Here is a 22499-nt window from a genome sequence, read left to right as displayed (position 1 = left end):
GGAGTCTGTATGACAGGAATTGTAGTGCGATCTGTGTCAAAACTGGGCTGCGGTTAGCTTGAAGTAGGAACCTGAAGTGCACATCTCTGAAATTAAGATGTTCTCTGCTGTCAGTAAATACTTTGTAAGAAAGCTGATTCTTAGTAGTTCACTGGATATATGTCTCAGATTACCTTACTTTTTTTTTTTTTTTTTTTTTTTTCCCCTAGGGGAAAGGCACCCAAATTACACTTGGGAGGCAGTAGCACAACTCAAGCTGCAGGTATCACAGGAGGCTTTGGGTTCGGCGGCTCTGTACCGGCTAGTGCGCCCTCAAGGCAAGCAGCAGCCCCCTCTGGCTTTGTTTTTGGCTCTGCTGGTACCACCGCCACTACCACTCGGTCTGGGACAACTGGAGGGTTTACTTTTTCCAGTGGTAGTGCAACCCAGGCAGCAACACCCAGCTTCAGTATCAGCACCGTAAGCGGTGCGGCCCCGCAAGCAGCGCCCGTGGGGTTGACCTTTGGAGCAGCGCCTGCTGCCGCTGCCACCGCTGCTGCCACCCTAGGAGCAACAAACAACACAGCCAGCAACTGCCTTCAGCCTTGGGGGACAGTGCTCAGGTGAGTGCCTGGGCTGGGAATGTGGGCTGTAATTGGGAAGCCTGCCGACATGGAGGGCACCTGGGGGTGGTGTGTGAAGTTCTGAAGCCTCCTTCAGCTTTTGCTGGTGTGAAGTAAAACTCGTGGTCGTAATACATGCTTTCTTTTTTTCCCTATTTATCCAGGGTCTCTAGTTACAGACACAAAAGTGCACCCATTAGGGCCCAAGCAGATATGCATGTATCCGTTTGTTTCTTAACATTACAGCAATTGGCAGAACTTGTATGTGTGTCTGAATTAGTGAGTGCCACCTGGCTAGGTCAGTCTGAAGCAAAGCATCTGTTTATGTGGGGAAGTTTCTCAGAACAGCATCTCTTGGCTTAGCTGTTTCTTGTGATATTTGAGCTTAATGCTGAGATGAAGTAGCCTGTAGTCTTGCCTCCTTACATTCTGAATGGCCAGTCTTTATTTTGTGACTGTGTATGTGTGAATTTGAAACCGGAGGTGATAAAGGAAGACAAGTACAGTGTAAAATGGCCCAGAAGGCAAGTGACTGCCGAGATAACAGTGGGATGCTCTCGTGTTTGAATGTGCCTTGCAGGATTTTGAATGGCTTTGCTGTCAGTACTTTTTGGGCTGGTGGGGGTGGGGGTCTTCATCATTAGGGATGGGGATTCCTAAGCTGAGTGGTGTTTGAGAAGTATTACTGAAGGGGTTTGGAGGCTGAGGCTGAAATAATTCTGCCACTGAAGAGAAGTGTCAGAGTTGCATTTGAAGTGCTTGGAGAGTGTCTTTGGTGGATTTGGGGTGGGGGTATAGAGGCAGGGATGGGAGTGGTGAGGAAGGGGAGTGCCCTGCCCAGGATGCTGAACTGTTGCTGAACCCAGGCAACAAACCTGTTTCACTTTAACAGTGAAACTTGCGGGCCTGTTTGAGACAAGGACTATATTCCGTAAGCAGGGTGTAGCCTACTCACTGTTTTATCCAAGGTGGTTTTGTTGACTGTGACGCGCCAATAGAGGGGCGTCGGAGATTCTTTCAGATTCGGGTTAGTTGCACTGAACTCAAGAGATCATCATTTGTCAAGTGTAAGAATTTACTAGAGCTAAGCAGTTACACACATACGACGGACACTGGACAACACTGAACAACTTACACCAGACCATCTACAAGTCTAACAAAGCTAAAAAGTAAAGAACTGAAAACAGAATGCACATATCAGAGCTCTGTGGTTAAGCCACAGATGCACGGTACAGTGACCGTTCTCAGCCTTTCCTTGTCCTTATGGACCACCTCTCCAGTACGGTTTTCCCCAGATTGTTCTCAGCGTGCTCAAGCTATGCTGGGATGATTCAGGTTCTCCCTGGCAGTTGCCATCGGGGTGTCCCTGCTGATGGGTGGGTTGCTGGGTGTGCAGGCCAAGTGAGGGTGAGACTGAGTCCACACAGAGGTATGTGGCTTTCTTCTGTCCTTCAGAGGCTTAGGGTTTTTCATCCAATCAAACAGTGCCAGACCACGGTTACACAACAGAAGCGATGGCCTCAGCCGGTAACAGGATGGATACCAACAGGGTGGTCAACAGACAACCCAGTTCCACGCTACCCAGAGGCTTACAGGGCGAGTCTGCAGTGTCACTTCTCCTTTGCTGACTAGGTTTGCTCAGCACTCAGGGGTCACTGGAGGTCCTCCCCAACGATATGCAAAACTTTAGTGCGGTTGGCTATCTGATATACATCAGTAGTAATCTGATGGAAATGGTTAACATAAAAACAGCAACTGTCATTAGTTAAGGCACACACTGCTCCTTGAGAGGCTAGCAAACAGTCAAGTGTGAAATGATTCTGTACAGTAGTTTGGCCAATATTGTGTATGTCTTCATTTAAAAGCGTTAAGGCATCGATGGGTGTGTTTTCTATCACTTCTGTGGTTACAGATTCACTATTGTTTTTTCCAGGTCAACTGCCCTCGCTGGGTAACTGCTTCCATGGCTTGTATATCAGCATTATGGGGCCACAGCCCACACGCTATTTCCAACTGGAGTGCAAGGATTATACTAAGGTAGCAATACCAGGGAGCACGGCACCCCGAAAATGAATTTTGGAATGTGGCTTTTGCTGCCTTGCCGGGGCAGTGTGTCAGCCTGAGAGCAAGGGGCGGGGGGGGGTCACAGCCGCCTTCCTTTCTTCGGGGAAAGGAAAGCCCCTGCCTGTCGTGGGGTCTAAAGCAGACGTACCCATTTAAACACTCCCTTAACGTGCCTAGTGTTTTCCTGTGGCTACTGTTTTACTGTGGGGCAATGCACGGAGCCAGACAGTCTCCCAGCCTGCTCCTGCGCATCCTCCCTAGCTTTCGTCAGGCCCTGCAGAGGCTCGTCTGCACAGCCTGCCCGGCTCCGTGAAAGACCGCCTCCCCGCCAAACGGCGCTCAGGAGAAGCACGGCCTACAACAAACAGCCGGTGGCACTGAGGTCACGCCTGTGCAGGGTGACTGGGAAGGAGCTGGCAGGCCGCGCGCACGCTCAGCGGCCCATTGTGAGGAGCTCCTGACACCTTCACAAGGTCTGCACGCCCGCCGGCGATGTCACAGCACCGCCAGGGCAACCCAGGGCCCCGTTGCCGGGCAGGCCTCATTTGCGCACACAGCTTTGGGAGTACCAGCAGACATGGCTGGCTGCTCTGCCTTGGTGTGCCTTCTCCTGTGTACTCTCCTTGTACACGGGGTCCCCATACCTGGGGAAAGAGAGGCTTCGGTGCTGTCTGAAGGTACGTACTCCAACGCAAGACCTCCTCTCCCCCACTAACATTGTCTAAGGGTGAATCTCCAGGGGCAAGGCAGCGCTCCCACGGGCCCCTACCAGCACCTGGGGGCACAGGCAGAATAGGGGGCTCCCTTCCAAAGCTGAGAACACTTGAGGAGGAGCTTTTCTGCAGAGACGCGGCTTTCCACAGCCTTCTGCGCCGCCCTCCTGCACTGCCCGCCCTGGGCACACACAAGCATCTGCCGAGCCTCGGCCCAGCACAAGAGTGGGTCTCGCTCGTGACAGCAGGCTCCTGCTTCCCTTTCTCCCAGCGCAGGAAGGAGGGAGAGAGGAGGAGCAAAACGCACCAAAAGGAGCAGGGGGGAGAAGAGAAGAATGGGGCGTTTTCTCAATGCACGGCACCAAACTAGGATACCACATGGCATCCCGCACGTGCTGGGATGCCACGTCCCCACGGCTGTGATGCGTGTGCCGCTGCGCTTGGGCTCTTCACGCTTCAGCCCTCCCCTTCCTACCTTTCACCTACCACAGCATGCACGTTTATATTAAACGCTGATCTCTGGCCACTGTTTTGCAGTACTCTCCCCCAAGGGTTCTGCAGAGGCTGACCCCAGCCCTCCAAAACGCAGAACTGTTGTTGTCATCGTCGCCAACACTTTGACGCTCGTCATCTTGACGTTGTTCTTTGCGTTCTGCGTTTGGCTCTACTACCGACTCAAGACCAGGAAAGAAAGGTAATGTTTGAAATTCACACCCCTTGCAAAGTGATACACCTTGCACAGCAGCTTCCAATGTGGGCATGGCAACAAGAACAGCACACCTGCAAGGCAGCCATTACACAGCTGCACAAAGTGCTTACCTGAAGCCCACAGGTACTCTCAAGGCTTCCCAGAAAGCTCCCAGGCCGGCATTTTAACCCTTTCCCTGGCAAATGGAACAGAGCACAAGTTCCCTCCTAGGGAGCGCGCTTCCTTTCAAAAGGACAACTAAAAATCCTTTACCATACCTCTCGGTACGATTCCTAGGTCTCCAGAGGACGATGCCGAGGCATCCGCTTGCCACTACCGCTGCCACTGCGGAGAGGTGAGTTCTGTCCTGCCTCCAGGACAAAAAGCTCCATCCGAGCAAGTCCCTTCAAACCTTCCCCTCTTCAAACTCGCACCAACACAAAGCTCATCTGCTAATGTGTTATTTCCAGCTTCACAGCAGCCTGCAGTGTACCTGCTCCAGGTGTGCTTCTCCGAGCGCAGCAAGCCTAGAGCTCTGCAACATCTGGGGCAATGAAGACGACAATCCGTATGGCGGCCTTCTCCCATCCCTGCCTCCTACACCGGGCATGGGAGAGTTCAGCAGAAGCTCTTCCAGTGACAGGTAATCGCCACCACAAAAGCAGAAGACACCTTGCTCAGGCTACGCTGCGCCCCTTTCAAGGGCGGGCTTGCTTTGGGGCCTCTGGGGGCAGCTTAAGGGCGTATTCTCCTGCTCCCTTTCCCTTGGGGCTGGCCAGTGTGCCCTTCAGAGAGCTACTGCACACAACCCCGGCTTCCATTTCAGTGCCACCACGCAGGAGGAGAACACCGCAGACGCAGGCGCGCCTGGCACGGGCAGGCTCGAAGCACCAACCGGCGACAAGGCCTGAACGGGTGGCATCTCGGGCTGGGCACCGACACCAGGCCACGGCACCGTCCCTCCGCCCAGCCTGCCCGCACCGTGCTCCTCCGTCTCGGGCCGGTGCCATCATCGCGCCCGGCCACCTGCACGAGGAGGCCCCTGGGCAATAAAGACGGAGAGGAGGCAGAGCTCACGCAGCGCCAGAGTGGTGTTTCCTTAGAGCAGCTCGCGGGGGCCGGGGGTGGGGGGGATCTCTCCCACCCACAGGCCTTGGGGCACAGAGCTCCTCCACTCGCACGCGCTCCAGTGCCAACATGGCCGGGCCCGAGGGCTTTGGCCAGGAGCGCTCCTGGGCGAGCGGCAGCGCGGGGGACGCCGGCTACGAGAGCCCCTCACAGCCCCGCAGGCCGGCAGCCCCGCGCTCGCTCCCCGCGCTTTCACGCTGGCTCCCGGGCACGCCGCACTCGTGCCCACCCACCAGGGCCGGGAAGCGCTGCCACCCTGCCGGCGGCTCGCGGCCTGTCTGCGCTCCGCGGCTGTGCCGGTGGCACTCTTGAATGGGTTAAATCCCACTAACTAGGATTTCTAAATCCAAGTAATGGGGCTTTCCAATGCGGGGCTGCAGAGTGTCCCGGTGGCCAGGCCTCGGGGCCTCGGCAGCAGCCGTGCGGGCACAGCCGGAGCCCGGCTGCGGCGCCGGGGCTGGAGGCGGCGGGCGCTCTGTCCCGCTGCCCCGTGCAGCAAAGCCCCCTCCCCGCCACAGCCACTGCCTGCGCCCCAGCGGTGCTCGGGCAGCCTGCTGCCCTCCTCTGCTGCTCCGCGCGCCCTGACAGGCGCAAGCGGTGGCAACTGCTGCAAAGCCCCTTTCCCGCACAGCTGTGACCTGATTCAGCTCCCAGCAAATCCAGACTCGAAGCCTACCAGCTCCTGCACAACTGTGATGCGCCAACAGGGGAGCAGCTGAGATTCTGTCAGATTCCTGGGTTAGCGCGCTGAACTTCAGAGATCATCATTTGGCAGGTATAAGAAGTTACATATGACAACACTAAACAATTAACACCAAACCATCTACAAGTATAACAAAGCTGAAAAGTATAGTAAAGCTAGAAATACAATAGAACTGAAAATAGAATACACATATTAGAGCTCCCTGGTTAAGCCACGGATGCTCAGTACAGTGACTTTTCTCGGATGCGCGGTACAGTGACCATTCTCACCCTTTCCTTGTACTTACGGGCCACCCCTCCGGTACAGTTTTCCCCAGACTCTTCTCACCACGCTCGGGCTGTGCCGGGATGATTCAGGTTCTCCCTGGTGGTCGCCATCAGTGGCGTCCCCGCTGATCGGTGGGTTGTCTGGTCTGCAGGCCAACTGAGGGCGAGTCTGAGTCCACACAGAGGTAGGTAGCTTACTCTCTTTTATCCTTCCCGGGCTTAGTTCCTTGCCCATTCGAACAGTGCCAGACCACAGTCACACAGCAGAACCGACGGCCTCAGCCAATAACAGTGTGGTCAAGAGGCTGGGCAACAGATAACAGTACGCATGTTCAACACCCAACAGTATGCGTACTCAACAGATAACCCAGTTCCACGCTACCCAGAGGCTTACAGGGCGAGTCCGCAGTGTCACTTCTCCTTTGCTGACTAGGTTTGCTCAGCACTCAGGGGTCGCTGGAGGGCTACAGCAACCCCACAGTGTGGTGACTCCGGCCGTGGTGCACCGGGGTTCCTTAACTCTTGGGGAGCACCCCAGAGCAAACCCCTCTTCCATGGGCCGCGCCATCCTGAGTCCCACAGTTGCCTGTGTGTCATCATTCCCAAATACTGCCAGATGGCAGTATAGCTGCATACATACATACGTACTTTTTCATCTAGACGCGCACAGACCCACCTGATTCTTCTCTCTTAAACTACGACTATGTACACACCTTATTACTAAGAAAGCCGATGAGGCTGGAAGCCAACACTGGAAATGGTGAATTACGACAAGAGATTTTGGCATCATCGGATAGGCATATGGCAGCAATCATTTCCTTGCACAGAGGAAATCTTCATAGAAAGCCATAGTAGTAGAGTCTTACATACTCAAGTATCAGTCTCTAGATGCACTTGCATGGTTAGATGGATAGGATTTAGAAGGCAAGGTTGCGAAACCTGAACTGAGACAAACTGAAAAGTGGACAAATAAAGAAATACACCTGACACTAAATATTTAGTAACAGTTTTGAAGGTGCTCTGAAACTGGATGTCTTGGGGAAAGAAAAATCCGACCTGTGATGAGCTATGTTGCTGCACTTCCGCCTGGTGGCAAAGAATTCACAATACAGAATTGAAAAAAACATTGCCTTAAAAATGTCCTCACACTCTTGGTATGTTAGAATGAGCAACTATTTTCAATTAAATGAAATATTTAATATTTAAACTCAGGAATGAGATGTTTGGAAATCAGGACATTGAGATTAGACTGAACAGTTCTCTTACAGCAAGAGGATGTTTTCCTGAAACTCGCATGGGAGTTTCTGTCATTTGAATGACCCTTTGGACAGATGTTTAGCTGTCAAGGTGATGTCGTGAAACAATTTGCAGACTGGGTTTTGATTATTGTTTGTCGGCGTCGAATCTGAAAGAGCCTGCCTATCGTTCAAAGCTCCGTTTTATTCAACTTTTGGCCTTTCTTCTGAGGGCTTTTTCTGGGCTAGTGACATTGGACGTTGCAGTCTTCCTGCCTTGATTAATTCAGCCCTGCTGGCCACGTCTATTGGGGAGACCTGTGTGCAACGTTTTCTCTCTTGTATAGTTTACTTTGGGGAAGAAAATGCTGCTGTAGAAATAGTGTCAAAATGATCCTAGTATAGCTGTGCCCTCGGGGTTGATTTGATGTTTCTCTGCACAAAACCCAGTACTTTAAAACAACTGAATCAGTTCTACTTAAACTTTTTCTTTTTTTTTTTTTTTTTTTTTTTTAGTTAGGTGTTGTATAGAAGTAATAACTGAATAGAATTTTTGGAACAATATCTGAAGAGTTTCAATACTTAGTTTTTTGCTAAGCTGCTGGAGAACAAGCATGTGTATGTGTTAGGTAAACAAAACTTTCTGGATCTACTCAAACCTGAAGGAAACCATTGCCAGAAATTAAAATGAGGTATCCAGGGACTTGCAATGTGATACCGAGCCTTTCAGCTCTTCTATTCTTTCCTGTCTGACAACTGTTTCTACAGTAAGCGTCTGTAAAAGAAATGACATAAAGAAGAAGGGATAAGGGATAATATTGTACTTCAGTGATCAATTATCTCTACAGTTCTTCAGTGTCTGACATGCAGAATTAGCACACTCAGTTGCCTCTGGATATTTTAGTCTCTACTCAGAAGTTAAGCAGCAACTTTTTCCTTCATATGAAGTCCTTTGTATCTAGTTGTAATTGCCTTCATCTCTGGCAGACTTCAGGGAAAAGTAGGGGGAAGTCTGAAGTATCTAACACTCTTTCAACTGCATGTTCTCATTTCCTTTAGGCTGAGAAAATAAATCTTCCTCCCATTCCATGCTCACAATCTCGCCTCCTATTCCTGGGGCATCTTCCTTACTTTCTCCCTCAGGAGCTTCTTACCCTACAAATACCTTCTAGCTGTTTCAGTCAGTCCAAAGCTGCATAAGGCTTTCTTTACTCACCCTGGGAAAAGCCAAATTTGCTTCTTAGTTAACAAGGTGAGACTGTGGTACAACATGTAGAAGCAGCAGCATTTCTTGTGGAAGACTCACCCCGTCGTCGTCGTCGTCGTCGTCATCTTCTTCTTGAGCATCACTGAGTAGCTTGGCAAGGGACTGCAGAGAAGAGACTGAGGAAATACTATCTATATCCATATCCATAGCTTACCTGCGCAGAAAAAACAAGTGACAGATGAAGAAAGAACACCACCTTTTCTATACTGTCCTTCCTCAAATGCAAACAATTTTCCTGCTGTGCTCTAGAAGGATAAACTTTGCCCAAAAACTTACATGAGATGCCAACGTGTACAGTGGAATATAATCAATGTTCCCCTGTCCGTAACCAAGTTATTGACTCTTTTGCTCCACAAGCACTTGTTGTGGAGCCTGCTCAAGTCTAACAGTGCTTATTAGCTCTGGCACAGCTCCATCCAAACATGGATTTTCTGCTCCTGTGGCCAGGTTGAGGGCAGCAGAATTTCTTGTTGCAGGTTTCGATTTGGCATTCTGGACTATATTTGTCTCCCTGAGGAGCCAGGCAGGGGTCTCCACGCCAGGTTCTCTGGCCTCCTTGTTCCAGGGAGGCTTAGGAGAGGCCCAGCTCTAGGTCCAAGCTGTCTTGGGCCTTTGCACAGTGCCCCAGGCAAGTCGGTACGCCCTCCAACAACCTAAAGCACAGGGAAGTGAGGTGCAGAGAGATCTAAGCTGCCCCCATGGAAAACAGCTTTGCTTTGTAACCAGTAGTACTGTATTATCTAGCATTGTCTTCCTCCTTTAGCCCAGGTTCTCGCTATCCAGGAACGGAGATTGGACTTAGCAATTAACTCAGTGAATTTACATATAACCATATAGTCCCATTCATGTAGCATCTTAACGTCTTTAAAGCACAGCTTCACTCATCCCGACCAGACAGCTCTGAGAGTGGGCAATTTAACCATCCCCGTCATACAGAGCGCTGAAACCACCAAATAACCTGCTGCAAAACACAAAACCCAACGACGGGCCTAGAGGGGGAAGCCGGGGGCGGGAGAGAAAGGGAGGAGGGGCGAGGGAAGGACAGCTCTCCCCGGCCACCGCAGGGAGCTGCCAGCAGCTCCGGGTCGAACACCTCCCCTGCAGCAGCGGTCCCGCAGCAGCATGTGCCCGGTGCAGCCTCCCGCCTCCACGGAACGTTCTGGAAGCGCCACGGCCTGCACCGCTCTGCGTCGACAGAAGCCCGCGGTGCCCCGGCCGCTTCCAGCCGCACACCGCCCCGGAGACCCCGCCCCAGGCCCCGGCCTCCCGCGGCCGCCCGGCCCACGCCACGCCACGCCACGCCACGCCACGCCACGCAGCGAGCAGCCGCCTCAGCGGGCGCCAGGGCGCCCCGGCCCCGGCCCCGGCCCCGGCCCCGGCCCCGGCCCCGGCCGTACCGCCGCCTGCAACCGCCGCCTGCAACCGTCACCCGGCACCGGCCGCGTCCTCCGTTGCCACAGTAACGAGGAGCCCGCCGCTCCGCCTCGCCCCGTGAGCCAATGCGGCGTGGTGTCCGATGAGCGGCGGCAGGGAGAGCCAATAGTTTTTCGGAGCGGTGAGAGCCCGGCCGGCGCCTGGGCGGCGGGGCGAGGGGCGGGCGCAGAGCAGTTGCGTCACTGTCTACCGGCCGGAAGCAACGTAAAAAGCGTCCTCAGCGGGCGCGCGCGCCGTGCAGGGAGCGGGAGCTGGCGGCGGGGAGGGGCTGTCGCCGTCGCCGTCGGTCCGGTAGGTGCTCGGGGCCGCCGCCCCGCCCCCGTCGCCCTGCCCTGCCCTGCCCTGCCCTCGGCCGGTGCCGCAGCCCCGGTGGGCGGCGAGCCGCGCCCCCGCACGTCGCTTCAGCCGCGGGCCGGGGCCGTGGGGCGCCCCCCCGCCCCCGAGGGCTGACGGCGGCGCGCCCCTTCTCTCGCAGGCCGCCGGCAGCCATGAACCAGTTCAGCTTCGGGTCGGGCGCGGCGGGAGGCGGCTTCACCTTCGGCGTGCCGAAGACGGCCGCCGCCACCACGGCCGCGACGGGCTTCTCCTTCTCCACCTCCGCCGCCTCGGGAGGCTTCAGCTTCGGCACGGCGGCGCAGACGCCCGCCAGCAGCCAGCCGGCCGGGCTCTTCTCCCTCAGCACGCCGGCCAGCACCGCGCAGCCCGCCGGCTTCAGCTTCGGCACGCAGCCCGCCGCCACGGCGGCGCCGGCCGGGGCCGTGTTCTCGCTGGGGTGAGTCCCGCGGCCCAGCGCCCGCCGCCGCGGGGGGGCGGGGGGGGAGGTGGCGGCGCTGCCGAGCGGCCTGCTGCTTTGGAGGCGCCTGGGAAAGTACCTCAGAACAGAGCGAGGCCGCTGCTGTTGCGGGGTGAACCTGTGCTGCAGTGCAGCACATCCGTAGGTGTTTACTGGGGCCTGTTCTTTCTCTCCATTCACTTTTCCACGGGCTATCAAGACCAGTCAATCCTGTGACTTATTCCACTGCTGAAAGTTGTATGTTTATGCTGCTGCTTTGGAGACATGAGTCCATGCTGGTTAAGAAAAAGGAGAATTTGAGCTTTTGCATGGTGCGCCTGTTCTGTTGTGATTAAAACTTGGGGTGCTCAGAATCTGTCCTTTCCCAAGCAGGACTTCAGTCCTTTTAAGACACTGTAAACCCTGGAATGGGAATTGGTAGAATCATTTGTCTTTCCAGATAGTCCCACTTCTGAAGTGGAAAAATGTGATGAAACAGCCCAGGGAAATCCTGCTTGCTCTGCTTTTGCCCGAGCAGTGCTCCTCAGGTCATGTTAGTAAGGTAGAATGAAGGTTACCAAGAACCAGCATCTTATTGATAGCAATGGAAAAGAGGTGTTAGGCAGGTGCGAGCTGTAGTTTTACTTTGTCATCTGCCTTGTGGCTGGGAAAGGGGAGAGACTGGAGCTGGTAAGTAATTGAGGTTATTGGCATTTTTGCTTTTCAGTTTTACTTTACAGAATAGTGCCATTTCTGAGGGTCCCTGGGGCAGTTATACTAGTGGAAAATCATACGAAAGAATGGCTTCACTTTTTCAAAAAATACACTCTTTCCTTCTTAGCTTATGTTCTTTCCTTCTTTCTTCCAAATATGCAGCTGCTGCTCAGGAAGGCCTTTTGTCATCATCGTACTGTTTTTGTTTGTTACATTTAAAATAACTTTTCCACCCGAGAACGGTGGAAAGGGAGTTGGATGGAGGCTAGCAGTGGGAAGGCAGCTGGAAGAAAGTCTTGTGTTAGTTTGAAGCAGAGGAGGTGACAAGGATGTGTAAGGTCTGAGAGAAGAAACTTATTCTGAAACATTCATGGTGATGTAAATACCTTGGTGGGAGGAGGTAATTAAGGAGGAGTCAGTAAAAGTGGACTTGGTGGAGTCTGTATGACAGGAATTGTAGTGCGATCTGTGTCAAAACTGGGCTGCAGTTAGCTTGAAGTAGGAACCTGAAGTGCACATCTCTGAAATTAAGATGTTCTCTGCTGTCAGTAAATACTTTGTAAGAAAGCTGATTCTTAGTAGTTCACTGGATATATGTCTCAGATTACCTTACTTTTTTTTTTTTTTTTCCCCTAGGGGAAAGGCACCCAAATTACACTTGGGAGGCAGTAGCACAACTCAAGCTGCAGGTATCACAGGAGGCTTTGGGTTCGGCGGCTCTGTACCGGCTAGTGCGCCCTCAAGGCAAGCAGCAGCCCCCTCTGGCTTTGTTTTTGGCTCTGCTGGTACCACCGCCACTACCACTCGGTCTGGGACAACTGGAGGGTTTACTTTTTCCAGTGGTAGTGCAACCCAGGCAGCAACACCCAGCTTCAGTATCAGCACCATAAGCAGTGCGGCCCCGCAAGCAGCGCCCGCGGGGTTGACCTTTGGAGCAGCGCCTGCTGCCGCTGCCACCGCTGCTGCCACCCTAGGAGCAACAAACAACACAGCCAGCAACTGCCTTCAGCCTTGGGGGACAGTGCTCAGGTGAGTGCCTGGGCTGGGAATGTGGGCTGTAATTGGGAAGCCTGCCGACATGGAGGGCACCTGGGGGTGGTGTGTGAAGTTCTGAAGCCTCCTTCAGCTTTTGCTGGTGTGAAGTGAAACTCGTGGTCGTAATACATGCTTTCTTTTTTTCCCTATTTATCCAGGGTCTCTAGTTACAGACGCAAAAGTGCACCCATTAGGGCCCAAGCGGATATGCATGTATCCGTTTGTTTCTTAACATTACAGCAATTGGCAGAACTTGTATGTGTGTCTGAATTAGTGAGTTTGCCACCTGGCTAGGTCAGTCTGAAGCAAAGCATCTGTTTATGTGGGGAAGTTTCTCAGAACAGCATCTCTTGGCTTAGCTGTTTCTTGTGATATTTGAGCTTAATGCTGAGATGAAGTAGCCTGTAGTCTTGCCTCCTTACATTCTGAATGGCCAGTCTTTATTTTGTGACTGTGTATGTGTGAATTTGAAACCGGAGGTGATAAAGGAAGACAAGTACAGTGTAAAATGGCCCAGAAGGCAAGTGACTGCCGAGATAACAGTGGGATGCTCTCGTGTTTGAATGTGCCTTGCAGGATTTTGAATGGCTTTGCTGTCAGTACTTTTTGGGCTGGTGGGGGTGGGGGTCTTCATCATTAGGGATGGGGATTCCTAAGCTGAGTGGTGTTTGAGAAGTATTACTGAAGGGGTTTGGAGGCTGAGGCTGAAATAATTCTGCCACTGAAGAGAAGTGTCAGAGTTGCATTTGAAGTGCTTGGAGAGTGTCTTTGGTGGATTTGGGGTGGGGGTATAGAGGCAGGGATGGGAGTGGTGAGGAAGGGGAGTGCCCTGCCCAGGATGCTGAACTGTTGCTGAACCCAGGCAACAAACCTGTTTCACTTTAACAGTGAAACTTGCGGGCCTGTTTGAGACAAGGACTATATTCCGTAAGCAGGGTGTAGCCTACTCACTGTTTTATCCAAGGTGGTTTTGTTGACTGTGACGCGCCAATAGAGGGGCGTCGGAGATTCTTTCAGATTCGGGTTAGTTGCACTGAACTCAAGAGATCATCATTTGTCAAGTGTAAGAATTTACTAGAGCTAAGCAGTTACACACATACGACGGACACTGGACAACACTGAACAACTTACACCAGACCATCTACAAGTCTAACAAAGCTAAAAAGTAAAGAACTGAAAACAGAATGCACATATCAGAGCTCTGTGGTTAAGCCACAGATGCACGGTACAGTGACCGTTCTCAGCCTTTCCTTGTCCTTATGGACCACCTCTCCAGTACGGTTTTCCCCAGATTGTTCTCAGCGTGCTCAAGCTATGCTGGGATGATTCAGGTTCTCCCTGGCAGTTGCCATCGGGGTGTCCCTGCTGATGGGTGGGTTGCTGGGTGTGCAGGCCAAGTGAGGGTGAGACTGAGTCCACACAGAGGTATGTGGCTTTCTTCTGTCCTTCAGAGGCTTAGGGTTTTTCATCCAATCAAACAGTGCCAGACCACGGTTACACAACAGAAGCGATGGCCTCAGCCGGTAACAGGATGGATACCAACAGGGTGGTCAACAGACAACCCAGTTCCACGCTACCCAGAGGCTTACAGGGCGAGTCTGCAGTGTCACTTCTCCTTTGCTGACTAGGTTTGCTCAGCACTCAGGGGTCACTGGAGGTCCTCCCCAACGATATGCAAAACTTTAGTGCGGTTGGCTATCTGATATACATCAGTAGTAATCTGATGGAAATGGTTAACATAAAAACAGCAACTGTCATTAGTTAAGGCACACACTGCTCCTTGAGAGGCTAGCAAACAGTCAAGTGTGAAATGATTCTGTACAGTAGTTTGGCCAATATTGTGTATGTCTTCATTTAAAAGCGTTAAGGCATCGATGGGTGTGTTTTCTATCACTTCTGTGGTTACAGATTCACTATTGTTTTTTCCAGGTCAACTGCCCTCGCTGGGTAACTGCTTCCATGGCTTGTATATCAGCATTATGGGGCCACAGCCCACACGCTATTTCCAACTGGAGTGCAAGGATTATACTAAGGTAGCAATACCAGGGAGCACGGCACCCCGAAAATGAATTTTGGAATGTGGCTTTTGCTGCCTTGCCGGGGCAGTGTGTCAGCCCGAGAGCAAGGGGTGGGGGTGGGGGGGGGGGGGGTCACAGCCGCCTTCCTTTCTTCGGGGAAAGGAAAGCCCCTGCCTGTCGTGGGGTCTAAAGCAGACGTACCCATTTAAACACTCCCTTAACGTGCCTAGTGTTTTCCTGTGGCTACTGTTTTACTGTGGGGCAATGCACGGAGCCAGACAGTCTCCCAGCCTGCTCCTGCGCATCCTCCCTAGCTTTCGTCAGGCCCTGCAGAGGCTCGTCTGCACAGCCTGCCCGGCTCCGTGAAAGACCGCCTCCCCGCCAAACGGCGCTCAGGAGAAGCACGGCCTACAACAAACAGCCGGTGGCACTGAGGTCACGCCTGTGCAGGGTGACTGGGAAGGAGCTGGCAGGCCGCGCGCACGCTCAGCGGCCCATTGTGAGGAGCTCCTGACACCTTCACAAGGTCTGCACGCCCGCCGGCGATGTCACAGCACCGCCAGGGCAACCCAGGGCCCCGTTGCCGGGCAGGCCTCATTTGCGCACACAGCTTTGGGAGTACCAGCAGACATGGCTGGCTGCTCTGCCTTGGTGTGCCTTCTCCTGTGTACTCTTCTTGTACACGGGGTCCCCATACCTGGGGAAAGAGAGGCTTCGGTGCTGTCTGAAGGTACGTACTCCGACGCAAGACCTCCTCTCCCCCACTAACATTGTCTAAGGGTGAATCTCCAGGGGCAAGGCAGCGCTCCCACGGGCCCCTACCAGCACCTGGGGGCACAGGCAGAATAGGGGGCTCCCTTCCAAAGCTGAGAACACTTGAGGAGGAGCTCTTCTGCAGAGACGCGGCTTTCCACAGCCTTCTGCGCCGCCCTCCTGCACTGCCCGCCCTGGGCACACACAAGCATCTGCCGAGCCTCGGCCCAGCACAAGAGCGGGTCTCGCTCGTGACAGCAGGCTCCTGCTTCCCTTTCTCCCAGCGCAGGAAGGAGGGAGAGAGGAGGAGCAAAACGCACCAAAAGGAGCAGGGGGGAGAAGAGAAGAATGGGGCGTTTTCTCAATGCACGGCACCAAACTAGGATACCACATGGCATCCCGCACGTGCTGGGATGCCACGTCCCCACGGCTGTGATGCGTGTGCCGCTGCGCTTGGGCTCTTCACGCTTCAGCCCTCCCCTTCCTACCTTTCACCTACCACAGCATGCACGTTTATATTAAACGCTGATCTCTGGCCACTGTTTTGCAGTACTCTCCCCCAAGGGTTCTGCAGAGGCTGACCCCAGCCCTCCAAAACGCAGAACTGTTGTTGTCATCGTCGCCAACACTTTGACGCTCGTCATCTTGACGTTGTTCTTTGCGTTCTGCGTTTGGCTCTACTACCGACTCAAGACCAGGAAAGAAAGGTAATGTTTGAAATTCACACCCCTTGCAAAGTGATACACCTTGCACAGCAGCTTCCAATGTGGGCATGGCAACAAGAACAGCACACCTGCAAGGCAGCCATTACACAGCTGCACAAAGTGCTTACCTGAAGCCCACAGGTACTCTCAAGGCTTCCCAGAAAGCTCCCAGGCCGGCATTTTAACCCTTTCCCTGGCAAATGGAACAGAGCACAAGTTCCCTCCTAGGGAGCGCGCTTCCTTTCAAAAGGACAACTAAAAATCCTTTACCATACCTCTCGGTACGATTCCTAGGTCTCCAGAGGACGATGCCGAGGCATCCGCTTGCCACTACCGCTGCCACTGCGGAGAGGTGAGTTCTGTCCTGCCTCCAGGACAAAAAGCTCCATCCGAGCAAGTCCCTTCAAACCTTCCCCTCTTCAAACTCGCACCAACACAAAGCTCATCTGCTAATGTGTTATTTCCAGCTTCACAGCAGCCTGCAGTGTACCTGCTCCAGGTGTGCTTCTCCGAGCGCAGCAAGCCTAGAGCTCTGCAACATCTGAGGCAATGAAGACGACAATCCGTATGGCGGCCTTCTCCCATCCCTGCCTCCTACACCGGGCATGGGAGAGTTCAGCAGAAGCTCTTCCAGTGACAGGTAATCGCCACCACAAAAGCAGAAGACACCTTGCTCAGGCTACGCTGCGCCCCTTTCAAGGGCGGGCTTGCTTTGGGGCCTCTGGGGGCAGCTTAAGGGCGTATTCTCCTGCTCCCTTTCCCTTGGGGCTGGCCAGTGTGCCCTTCAGAGAGCTACTGCACACAACCCCGGCTTCCATTTCAGTGCCACCACGCAGGAGGAGAACACCGCAGACGCAGGCGCGCCTGGCACGGGCAGGCTCGAAGCACCAACCGGCGACAAGGCCTGAACGGGTGGCATCTCGGGCTGGGCACCGACACCAGGCCACGGCACCGTCCCTCCGCCCAGCCTGCCCGCACCGTGCTCCTCCGTCTCGGGCCGGTGCCATCATCGCGCCCGGCCACCTGCACGAGGAGGCCCCTGGGCAATAAAGACGGAGAGGAGGCAGAGCTCACGCAGCGCCAGAGTGGTGTTTCCTTAGAGCAGCTCGCGGGGGCCGGGGGTGGGGGGGATCTCTCCCACCCACAGGCCTTGGGGCACAGAGCTCCTCCACTCGCACGCGCTCCAGTGCCAACATGGCCGGGCCCGAGGGCTTTGGCCAGGAGCGCTCCTGGGCGAGCGGCAGCGCGGGGGACGCCGGCTACGAGAGCCCCTCACAGCCCCGCAGGCCGGCAGCCCCGCGCTCGCTCCCCGCGCTTTCACGCTGGCTCCCGGGCACGCCGCACTCGTGCCCACCCACCAGGGCCGGGAAGCGCTGCCACCCTGCCGGCGGCTCGCGGCCTGTCTGCGCTCCGCGGCTGTGCCGGTGGCACTCTTGAATGGGTTAAATCCCACTAACTAGGATTTCTAAATCCAAGTAATGGGGCTTTCCAATGCGGGGCTGCAGAGTGTCCCGGTGGCCAGGCCTCGGGGCCTCGGCAGCAGCCGTGCGGGCACAGCCGGAGCCCGGCTGCGGCGCCGGGGCTGGAGGCGGCGGGCGCTCTGTCCCGCTGCCCCGTGCAGCAAAGCCCCCTCCCCGCCACAGCCACTGCCTGCGCCCCAGCGGTGCTCGGGCAGCCTGCTGCCCTCCTCTGCTGCTCCGCGCACCCTGACAGGCGCAAGCGGTGGCAACTGCTGCAAAGCCCCTTTCCCGCACAGCTGTGACCTGATTCAGCTCCCAGCAAATCCAGACTCGAAGCCTACCAGCTCCTGCACAACTGTGATGCGCCAACAGGGGAGCAGCTGAGATTCTGTCAGATTCCTGGGTTAGCGCGCTGAACTTCAGAGATCATCATTTGGCAGGTATAAGAAGTTACATATGACAACACTAAACAATTAACACCAAACCATCTACAAGTATAACAAAGCTGAAAAGTATAGTAAAGCTAGAAATACAATAGAACTGAAAATAGAATACACATATTAGAGCTCCCTGGTTAAGCCACGGATGCTCAGTACAGTGACTTTTCTCGGATGCGCGGTACAGTGACCATTCTCACCCTTTCCTTGTACTTACGGGCCACCCCTCCGGTACAGTTTTCCCCAGACTCTTCTCACCACGCTCGGGCTGTGCCGGGATGATTCAGGTTCTCCCTGGCGGTCGCCATCAGTGGCGTCCCCGCTGATCGGTGGGTTGTCTGGTCTGCAGGCCAACTGAGGGCGAGTCTGAGTCCACACAGAGGTAGGTAGCTTACTCTCTTTTATCCTTCCCGGGCTTAGTTCCTTGCCCATTCGAACAGTGCCAGACCACAGTCACACAGCAGAACCGACGGCCTCAGCCAATAACAGTGTGGTCAAGAGGCTGGGCAACAGATAACAGTACGCATGTTCAACACCCAACAGTATGCGTACTCAACAGATAACCCAGTTCCACGCTACCCAGAGGCTTACAGGGCGAGTCCGCAGTGTCACTTCTCCTTTGCTGACTAGGTTTGCTCAGCACTCAGGGGTCGCTGGAGGGCTACAGCAACCCCACAGTGTGGTGACTCCGGCCGTGGTGCACCGGGGTTCCTTAACTCTTGGGGAGCACCCCAGAGCAAACCCCTCTTCCATGGGCCGCGCCATCCTGAGTCCCACAGTTGCCTGTGTGTCATCATTCCCAAATACTGCCAGATGGCAGTATAGCTGCATACATACATACGTACTTTTTCATCTAGACGCGCACAGACCCACCTGATTCTTCTCTCTTAAACTACGACTATGTACACACCTTATTACTAAGAAAGCCGATGAGGCTGGAAGCCAACACTGGAAATGGTGAATTACGACAAGAGATTTTGGCATCATCGGATAGGCATATGGCAGCAATCATTTCCTTGCACAGAGGAAATCTTCATAGAAAGCCATAGTAGTAGAGTCTTACATACTCAAGTATCAGTCTCTAGATGCACTTGCATGGTTAGATGGATAGGATTTAGAAGGCAAGGTTGCGAAACCTGAACTGAGACAAACTGAAAAGTGGACAAATAAAAAAATACACCTGACACTAAATATTTAGTAACAGTTTTGAAGGTGCTCTGAAACTGGATGTCTTGGGGAAAGAAAAATCCGACCTGTGATGAGCTATGTTGCTGCACTTCCGCCTGGTGGCAAAGAATTCACAATACAGAATTGAAAAAAACATTGCCTGAAAAATGTCCTCACACTCTTGGTATGTTAGAATGAGCAACTATTTTCAATTAAATGAAATATTTAATATTTAAACTCAGGAATGAGATGTTTGGAAATCAGGACATTGAGATTAGACTGAACAGTTCTCTTACAGCAAGAGGATGTTTTCCTGAAACTCGCATGGGAGTTTCTGTCATTTGAATGACCCTTTGGACAGATGTTTAGCTGTCAAGGTGATGTCGTGAAACAATTTGCAGACTGGGTTTTGATTATTGTTTGTCGGCGTCGAATCTGAAAGAGCCTGCCTATCGTTCAAAGCTCCGTTTTATTCAACTTTTGGCCTTTCTTCTGAGGGCTTTTTCTGGGCTAGTGACATTGGACGTTGCAGTCTTCCTGCCTTGATTAATTCAGCCCTGCTGGCCACGTCTATTGGGGAGACCTGTGTGCAACGTTTTCTCTCTTGTATAGTTTACTTTGGGGAAGAAAATGCTGCTGTAGAAATAGTGTCAAAATGATCCTAGTATAGCTGTGCCCTCGGGGTTGATTTGATGTTTCTCTGCACAAAACCCAGTACTTTAAAACAACTGAATCAGTTCTACTTAAACTTTTTCTTTTTTTTCTTTGTTTTTTTTTTTTTTTTAGTTAGGTGTTGTATAGAAGTAATAACTGAATAGAATTTTTGGAACAATATCTGAAGAGTTTCAATACTTAGTTTTTTGCTAAGCCGCTGGAGAACAAGCATGTGTATGTGTTAGGTAAACAAAACTTTCTGGATCTACTCAAACCTGAAGGAAACCATTGCCAGAAATTAAAATGAGGTATCCAGGGACTTGCAATGTGATACCGAGCCTTTCAGCTCTTCTATTCTTTCCTGTCTGACAACTGTTTCTACAGTAAGCGTCTGTAAAAGAAATGACATAAAGAAGAAGGGATAAGGGATAATATTGTACTTCAGTGATCAATTATCTCTACAGTTCTTCAGTGTCTGACATGCAGAATTAGCACACTCAGTTGCCTCTGGATATTTTAGTCTCTACTCAGAAGTTAAGCAGCAACTTTTTCCTTCATATGAAGTCCTTTGTATCTAGTTGTAATTGCCTTCATCTCTGGCAGACTTCAGGGAAAAGTAGGGGGAAGTCTGAAGTATCTAACACTCTTTCAACTGCATGTTCTCATTTCCTTTAGGCTGAGAAAATAAATCTTCCTCCCATTCCATGCTCACAATCTCGCCTCCTATTCCTGGGGCATCTTCCTTACTTTCTCCCTCAGGAGCTTCTTACCCTACAAATACCTTCTAGCTGTTTCAGTCAGTCCAAAGCTGCATAAGGCTTTCTTTACTCACCCTGGGAAAAGCCAAATTTGCTTCTTAGTTAACAAGGTGAGACTGTGGTACAACATGTAGAAGCAGCAGCATTTCTTGTGGAAGACTCACCCCGTCGTCGTCGTCGTCATCTTCTTCTTGAGCATCACTAAGTAGCTTGGCAAGGGACTGCAGAGAAGAGACTGAGGAAATACTATCTATATCCATATCCATAGCTTACCTGCGCAGAAAAAACAAGTGACAGATGAAGAAAGAACACCACCTTTTCTATACTGTCCTTCCTCAAATGCAAACAATTTTCCTGCTGTGCTCTAGAAGGATAAACTTTGCCCAAAAACTTACATGAGATGCCAACGTGTACAGTGGAATATAATCAATGTTCCCCTGTCCGTAACCAAGTTATTGACTCTTTTGCTCCACAAGCACTTGTTGTGGAGCCTGCTCAAGTCTAACAGTGCTTATTAGCTCTGGCACAGCTCCATCCAAACATGGATTTTCTGCTCCTGTGGCCAGGTTGAGGGCAGCAGAATTTCTTGTTGCAGGTTTCGATTTGGCATTCTGGACTATATTTGTCTCCCTGAGGAGCCAGGCAGGGGTCTCCACGCCAGGTTCTCTGGCCTCCTTGTTCCAGGGAGGCTTAGGAGAGGCCCAGCTCTAGGTCCAAGCTGTCTTGGGCCTTTGCACAGTGCCCCAGGCAAGTCGGTACGCCCTCCAACAACCTAAAGCACAGGGAAGTGAGGTGCAGAGAGATCTAAGCTGCCCCCATGGAAAACAGCTTTGCTTTGTAACCAGTAGTGCTGTATTATCTAGCATTGTCTTCCTCCTTTAGCCCAGGTTCTCGCTATCCAGGAACGGAGATTGGACTTAGCAATTAACTCAGTGAATTTACATATAACCATATAGTCCCATTCATGTAGCATCTTAACGTCTTTAAAGCACAGCTTCACTCATCCCGACCAGACAACTCTGAGAGTGGGCAATTTAACCATCCCCGTCATACAGAGCGCTGAAACCACCAAATAACCTGCTGCAAAACACAAAACCCAACGACGGGCCTAGAGGGGGAAGCCGGGGGCGGGAGAGAAAGGGAGGAGGGGCGAGGGAAGGACAGCTCTCCCCGGCCACCGCAGGGAGCTGCCAGCAGCTCCGGGTCGAACACCTCCCCTGCAGCAGCGGTCCCGCAGCAGCATGTGCCCGGTGCAGCCTCCCGCCTCCACGGAACGTTCTGGAAGCGCCACGGCCTGCACCGCTCTGCGTCGACAGAAGCCCGCGGTGCCCCGGCCGCTTCCAGCCGCACACCGCCCCGGAGACCCCGCCCCAGGCCCCGGCCTCCCGCGGCCGCCCGGCCCACGCCACGCCACGCCACGCCACGCCACGCAGCGAGCAGCCGCCTCAGCGGGCGCCAGGGCGCCCCGGCCCCGGCCCCGGCCCCGGCCCCGGCCCCGGCCCCGGCCGTACCGCCGCCTGCAACCGTCACCCGGCACCGGCCGCGTCCTCCGTTGCCACAGTAACGAGGAGCCCGCCGCTCCGCCTCGCCCCGTGAGCCAATGCGGCGTGGTGTCCGATGAGCGGCGGCAGGGAGAGCCAATAGTTTTTCGGAGCGGTGAGAGCCCGGCCGGCGCCTGGGCGGCGGGGCGAGGGGCGGGCGCAGAGCAGTTGCGTCACTGTCTACCGGCCGGAAGCAACGTAAAAAGCGTCCTCAGCGGGCGCGCGCGCCGTGCAGGGAGCGGGAGCTGGCGGCGGGGAGGGGCTGTCGCCGTCGCCGTCGGTCCGGTAGGTGCTCGGGGCCGCCGCCCCGCCCCCGTCGCCCTGCCCTGCCCTGCCCTCGGCCGGTGCCGCAGCCCCGGTGGGCGGCGAGCCGCGCCCCCGCACGT

This window comes from Dromaius novaehollandiae, chromosome 11 (genome assembly GCF_036370855.1).
Source record: "Dromaius novaehollandiae isolate bDroNov1 chromosome 11, bDroNov1.hap1, whole genome shotgun sequence".
In the NCBI taxonomy this organism is placed as follows: domain Eukaryota; kingdom Metazoa; phylum Chordata; class Aves; order Casuariiformes; family Dromaiidae; genus Dromaius; species Dromaius novaehollandiae.
Note: the sequence above shows the minus strand (reverse complement) of the source record.